Below are 7,029 nucleotides of genomic sequence, written 5' to 3'. Positions count from 1 at the left end.
CTCTGAAAAAACTGTATAGTAAGAAACAGAAATGAAATTAATGAAATGTAAAATGCTCACACAACCTAGTAAATCACTTTCGGGGAGAAAACAAGACCCCATTTTCATTTTACTTTTATGTATATAATACAGTCATCTAGGTTAAACATAAACTTCCAAAAACTGTGTAATTAGCACTCAAGCCCATGCGAAATTTAATGTATGTGTTTAACCCAGATTTTACACTTTTACTAATTAGTTAAAGATACTTTGACGTCAATAATGTTTTGACCAGAAAGTATTTTGTCAGACCGGGTTTGACCTCTTTATTCAAATATCATTAAAATATCATTATTGAATACTAGTAATATATACATCAACTGATGGTTTGGTTGCACATTTTTTTTAATGTTTCATCGCGACATTAAGAAGAAAAATTCACTGATGAACGTATCTCTTATTCAGTGGCGAAACTATAACGACTACAATTATTTAATTTTTTTATCAAATATTGATAAGATTTTATCATTTCAAGAGTACTAAAACATGATAATGTATATTGCTCCTAGTCCATAAAATAAATTTTCTTTCAATTAAAATTTGTTGACTTGTAGTTATTTGCTCTTAATAGGTTACACCTAACTACAGACTGACAATAATTAACATTTTGGTAGTCATTATTCAATAACAACTAATTAATAAATGGTCATATTCACACTTTCTTTATTTCAGTACATAAAATCGCCGGTACAATCTCTCATTTCTCATCACGTCTTTTTTAATTTTTATTTGTTTCCTTGATTCATTTACAGTCCACGTGTGGTGACCGCAACGAATAACTCAGAATCAATACACTGATATTCTTGCTGCTGCTCAAAAAATGCATTGTGTTCATACAAAAATCATTCATTTATTGTTTATCCGAATAGAGATTCCCTGATCAGTATCAAAAATATCTACAAACAATATCTACACATTATGTGTAAACTTACAAAATAATATACTCCAATGAATATCCAATAAAAGAAGATTTTATTCAACTTGGTATGATTTGTTATTTATTGAAATAACAACCAATATCCTCATAAATTTGGTGCTCCTCCTCACTAGAATTTCATTTCAACCCTTGTTAGAGGTATCTTAAAAGGCTTTTTTGTGAAGCCTGCAAGAAACTGAAAAATAACATTATCAATTGAAGGAGAAAGATGTTTTTCATCTGAAAGCAGGCAAAGCCAATAAGGTTGTGATCCTAGACAAATCTGATTACTACGACAGAGTAGATAATTTGATTGAAATCGGTTATAATAAAATACCAAAAATCCTACTGAGATGGCTTCAGAAGTGGAAACTACCCTCAAATAGTACCAAAATTTTACCACCATGACTAAGGGCAAAAGTTTTCAAATATCTATTACTACAGTACCACATTGAGAAATATCGACATGAAAAATCGAAGAAACAATATATTTGGAGATCATCTTGCTTCTTCACTGAAGATAAAAATAATAATAAATCGACTTCAGTCATCTGAACAATGAAAAAAATTAGGATATTCTCAAATCAAATTTTAGAATATACAAATCAAAATACAGGGAAAAAGACGAGTATATCTCAACATCAAAATAATTTAAACCTAATAATTTGAATAACTAAAGATCACGGGTATAAATGACATTCAAAATATGTATGACTTTAAATTGAAAGAGGTATATTTTTAGGAGACATCAATTTTTGGGAAAAAAAGTGTTGGGAAATATATAAATAAAAATATAAAAATGTAACTAACCCCTTCAATTAAAGAAAGTGTTGGCTTTCTACTTCTGCATCTTCATAAAAAAAACGTGGAAATCTTCTAAAGGAAAAAATAATGCAATCAATTTCAAAATAAACTCTCTACAAAGATGTGTAGATCATGCAATGAAGTAACTTTCAGATACAAACTGGAAAAAAGGCCCTCTCGAAACAAATAATTTCATATAAACATTGAATTACACGAAAAAAATATTTTCTAAACAACCACTTTCATATGAAAATTGAATTTTAGAAAAATCACTTTTTCTTATTCAGTCTGCACTCGATACATTCGTTAATGAATTCAATCAGCTATCACAATATATCAATTACTATTCTAAAAGTTCATCAATTGGAACTAACCCCTTCAATTAAAGAAAGTGTTGGCTTTCTACTTCTGCATCTTCATAAAAAAAACGTGGAAATCTTCTAAAGGAAAAAATAATGCAATCAATTTCAAAATAAACTCTCTACAAAGATGTGTAGATCATGCAATGAAGTAACTTTCAGATACAAACTGGAAAAAAGGCCCTCTCGAAACAAATAATTTCATATAAACATTGAATTACACGAAAAAAATATTTTCTAAACAACCACTTTCATATGAAAATTGAATTTTAGAAAAATCACTTTTTCTTATTCAGTCTGCACTCGATACATTCGTTAATGAATTCAATCAGCTATCACAATATATCAATTACTATTCTAAAAGTTCATCAATTGGAATAAAGAAAGAAATTACGAAATCCAAAATTTCTGATATAGGCTAATTCGTTTTCCTTGTTGCTATGGTAACTTTTCAACTTACAGGAGTATTGAATGAAGCGAGCAGTGTATATTGAGAAACATATCGCGTTGGGTTCCCATTGGTCAACATTCCAATCTTGTCTTGATTCGACTTGGCCCGGGCAATCATTGCCACAAGCTCTTGCAAGCAGTCAAGAAGTCTTTCACTGAGAAATGCTGAATCTTCGTCCTCTCTTTTAAACTGGCGAATGGTAAATGACCGCAAATGCAGGGTCACCGACCGACACGAGCCCTGACCCACTAACTTCGCGAGGTCAATGATCTGCCATTCTAGTTTTACATCTCTTTCGGTCAGCCGAGATGCCAGATGCAGCAAGCAATGTCCAGGAGGAAGTCGAGTTTGGAGTTTGCCGGCGTTTGGGTGAGCTTCACCGTGGGAACTTACCAGGGAGCAATGGTCCGGTCAATCTGATAGCGATTGCAGTTTGTCAGATAGTGACAAGAAATGTTGTGAAGTGGGATGTTCAAGATTCTGAGTAACACCAACTAATGCACGCCTCCTAGAAAATTGATGATTTTCCTTTAATTTTCAGAACGAGTTTCGCTTAGATTGTCTGAAAATCAGATTTCAGGTAATTATTTTCTGAAAAGAAAGAATAATTTTTTCGACTTCGAATAAGGATGTAAACTTGAAAATTCATCTTAAATATCTTTCTTCCAGAAAATAATATAACATCTACGAGAAGTAGATGTTAGTCATACGAGTAGTAACGAATAAATGGGGTGGACAAGTGGTATATCATGTTCTTGGATTTGTAATTCCCTTTTGAATGGTACACTGAATCATTACTTTTTCACCAGCAAGTACAGATAAATCGAGTACAAAAATTAGTAACTGGATCTCTTTCTTCTATTTTATTTAGAATAAAAAAAATCAGTTGAAACGATTATGACCACTGGGAGTCTGAGGGAACAAGCAATCTACGGCTTGTATTGTGCTTCCTTTTGTCTATAAAATTCGATGTCCATATAAAACACGTGTTTTTTGTGAAAATAGTTGTTTCGAAAGTATTTTTTTGTTTAATTCAATGTTTATATGGAAGTATTTTTTTTTTACTTGATGAAGATTCATAGTAAACTTTATTTGAGAAATATATCATATGTTTCTCTAACACAGTAGCTTCTTCAACAGTGATTTGAATATCTATTCGTATTCATATTATCAATTTTGAAGAAGCTACTGTGTTAGCAAAACATGTGATATATTTCTCAAATAAAGTTTGTGGAGATCAAATCGTAAGGTGTAGTTCAAAAAAATATATGAAAGTAGTTCTTTCAAGAGACCGTTTTCTTCTAGTTTGTATATGAAAGTTACTTATCAGCCTGATCTTACCATCTACCTGAAAAGTTTATTTTGAAATCAATGCATTCTTTCTTTTATAGAAAGATGGAGAAGTAGAAAGGCAAAACCTTTCTAAAAATTAATCCCTCCTTCCCCTTTCAATTCGAAGTGAAACAAGATTACCAACATAGTATAAAATTCGATGAATGATTTTTGCTCCTGAAAAACAGTCACTATGATAATATACCCAAAGAAGTTGCAAAAAATTGCACTACTTAATTTTGGCAATAACAATTAGAACCCAATATTCAATAAAAGTAAAATTTTACTTTTATATTGTTTCTTGGTTACTTTTAAATGTTTTGTAGGTACTTTCGCCCTCTTGAACATTTCTGCTAACAGAAGACTGCATAAAAATATTTATTTGAAGGTGGTTGACAATGTTTCGTGGTGTATTTCATCAGTTCATTATCTAGTTTTGTATCTAGTTTTGTATCTAGTTTTGTATCAAGTACAAAACTAGATAATGGGGTTGAACCCGAAATCGAGCGTATAAATGAAATTAACTAGTGGTAATTAGACAAAAGTTAATATAACCTCTTCAATTTAGACAAAAGTGTTTTCATTCGTTTCATTAAACTGATCATTCACATTGCCAAATTGTTTCTTTCCCAAAAATTGACCTCTCCTGAATGTCATGAGATGAATAGCAGTCTTTTTTCAAGTTTACTTCACTACTTTGATATCGATCGATTGCCATTTAGGAAACTTAAAGTTTTCCATTTCCTTGAAGTTCAGAACCCGAACAGCGAATAATCTTTAAATACATAGCACGTAGCACCCAAGTATGATATGTTCGATAATGCAAAATTATTTGTGCATTTGGGACTTTCAAAAAAATTTCAGGGTTGCCAAAAGCTCTAGGGCCGACGTTGACTCACTCTCTCACTCTTCACGTTGTATAATTCGTTGAAGTGTAGGATAGATTAATTATATTTTCAACAATGTGTTCTGATACATACATTTACTGAAAGTTCCTCAAAGATGTTGAGGAATAAAAAGAATCAGCAAAGGAAAAATTGCGTGTAAACTTGAATTTTGTCCACTTCTGAAGATGGAAGCAGATTTTAGCCTCTGAAAGGTTAACATAAGTATTGCATATTAAGTATAACAAGTAACTAATGAATAGAAATAGAAAATACTTTCAATTCACGCACTAACTTATCGAGGTAAATTGAAACGTTATGCTTTTTCTACATGTGTTCTCCATTACTGTCCTCCATTACAATTTTCATATATTTCAAATTGTGGAAGATGAAAAATACCCAAAGAACATCGATAAAAAATTCTCCTCTAGCTACTCAAGTTGTTCAAATCTCCAATGAAATCTTCTTTGTATAATTTGTGAATTTTTTGTTTCTCTGTTCTGATTCAGAAAAATTCCAAGGGTTTGCTAAAAGTTTTAGGACCGGCATTACGCCAGCCACTCTTCAGGTTAGATCATTCGCTAAAATGTTAATAGATGGATTTTACTTGTCAACAATACGGTAGGATAGATTTTCTTTAAGTTTCTCTGAAAACCATATACTCGTGGGTTCTATCAACTCGGATTTTGTTCTCTTTACCGCATTGCATTTTATCACAGTTCATTGTACTCTTTCGAAAGTAAAGTCGAGTGGGAGGATGAGAAACCTCGATGGATGTGTTGTACAAAATATGAGTATGGGGCTGTTTGAGGAAACTTTTGTTCATTAATTATTACTCCGATAATCGATAGTGTGATATCTCCATCTGGGATGAAACTCTTTTATGGATTTGAATACTTATTCAATATTTTATATTGGATACATATGTATGATTGTAAATATCATAACTAAGTTGGTGTTTTGTTAAACATCGCACTCAATTTTAAATTTTGAGTGATCAAGACTGTTGGAACATTTATATATATAATTACCATATATTATGATTTGATATATATATATATATATATATATATATATATATATATATATATATATATATATACATAAACTTGGCAAGTGTCACATGTCACACCAATAGGTGGTTCCACTTATGTTTCGCTTGCGTTTACGCAGCTATTTTCATCAAGTACTTTCTTGGTTTTACTCATTTTGTCAGTCGAGTACCGCCTGCCCGATACTGACGATGCCCAATAGGCTAAAACAGCTGTCTACCGGTGGCTCTTAAACTGAAATCAATATAGGAATGATCGAAGAGTACTTATCTATTGATTTTTTGATTTTCATGGAATTATTTTCCAGGAGCTTGACTGCATCAACATCTCTAGATTTTATATATATATATATATATATATATATATATATATATATATATATATATATATATATATATATATATATATATATATATATATATATATATATATATATAGGTGGTTTCGCTTGCGTTTACGCAGCTATTTTTATCAAGTACTTTCGTGGTTTTTCTCATTTTGTCTTCAATCGAGGACCGCCTGCCCGGTACTGACGATATATATATATATATATATATATATATAATTGATAGTGTAACGACCGTATGTATGTATAGAATAGTAGTTTTTCGGGGATTCGGTCTGATTAGAGCTTTCGCTAATGTTTATTAGCTTTATCGAGGGCTGTAATATAAAAAGGACATAATAAATATATATATATATATATATATATATATATATATATATATATATATATATATATATATATATATAAAAAACATAATAACGGATAAAACAGAATACCTGTGCTATGTGAGAATATTCAATTTGGAAATTTCAATTTTGAAAGAAGTCTTCAACATCAAAATGACAACTTTTTGACATTGAATAATGTGAAATACTTTTTCAAATTTTTATTATCGTTCATTATGGGGATTTATACTGTGTTAATATTACAGGATGTATTCAGATTTATATTTTTTGTTAATAAAAATGAATAAATTTTGCTGAGGTTGTCGATGTCTGTCTTTTTGTTGATATTATTTTCTTTAATTTTGATCTCAGCCATTTCCAGATAATGATCATTCAGCCAATTATACTAACACCAAAATTCTCCATTTCGAACCAGATTCAAATAAAAGGCAATTTCTGGAAATGGCTGAGATCAAAATTAAAGAAAACAATATCAACAAAAAGACAGACATCGACAACC

The 7,029-nt window shown here is 30.6% G+C and overlaps 1 long non-coding RNA gene across 1 annotated transcript; it reads right to left on the bottom strand.

Annotated features, from left to right (window-relative positions):
• Nucleotides 1-864: 864 nt before the first annotated feature.
• Nucleotides 865-2,783, bottom strand: LOC141480364 (uncharacterized). The gene is made up of 2 exons (XR_012464298.1): nucleotides 2,579-2,783; nucleotides 865-1,151 (listed from the first exon to the last, which is right to left on the bottom strand). It is a non-coding gene; the product is annotated as an uncharacterized lncRNA (long non-coding RNA).
• Between the last annotated feature and the right edge of the window lie 4,246 nt (nucleotides 2,784-7,029).

The sequence above is a fragment of the Leptinotarsa decemlineata genome, unplaced genomic scaffold (genome assembly GCF_025532065.1).
Source record: "Leptinotarsa decemlineata unplaced genomic scaffold, Ldec_3_MD MMD2_P_RNA_scaffold_7, whole genome shotgun sequence".
NCBI lineage: Eukaryota > Metazoa > Arthropoda > Insecta > Coleoptera > Chrysomelidae > Leptinotarsa > Leptinotarsa decemlineata.
This window is presented reverse-complemented; position numbering and strand designations above follow the sequence as displayed.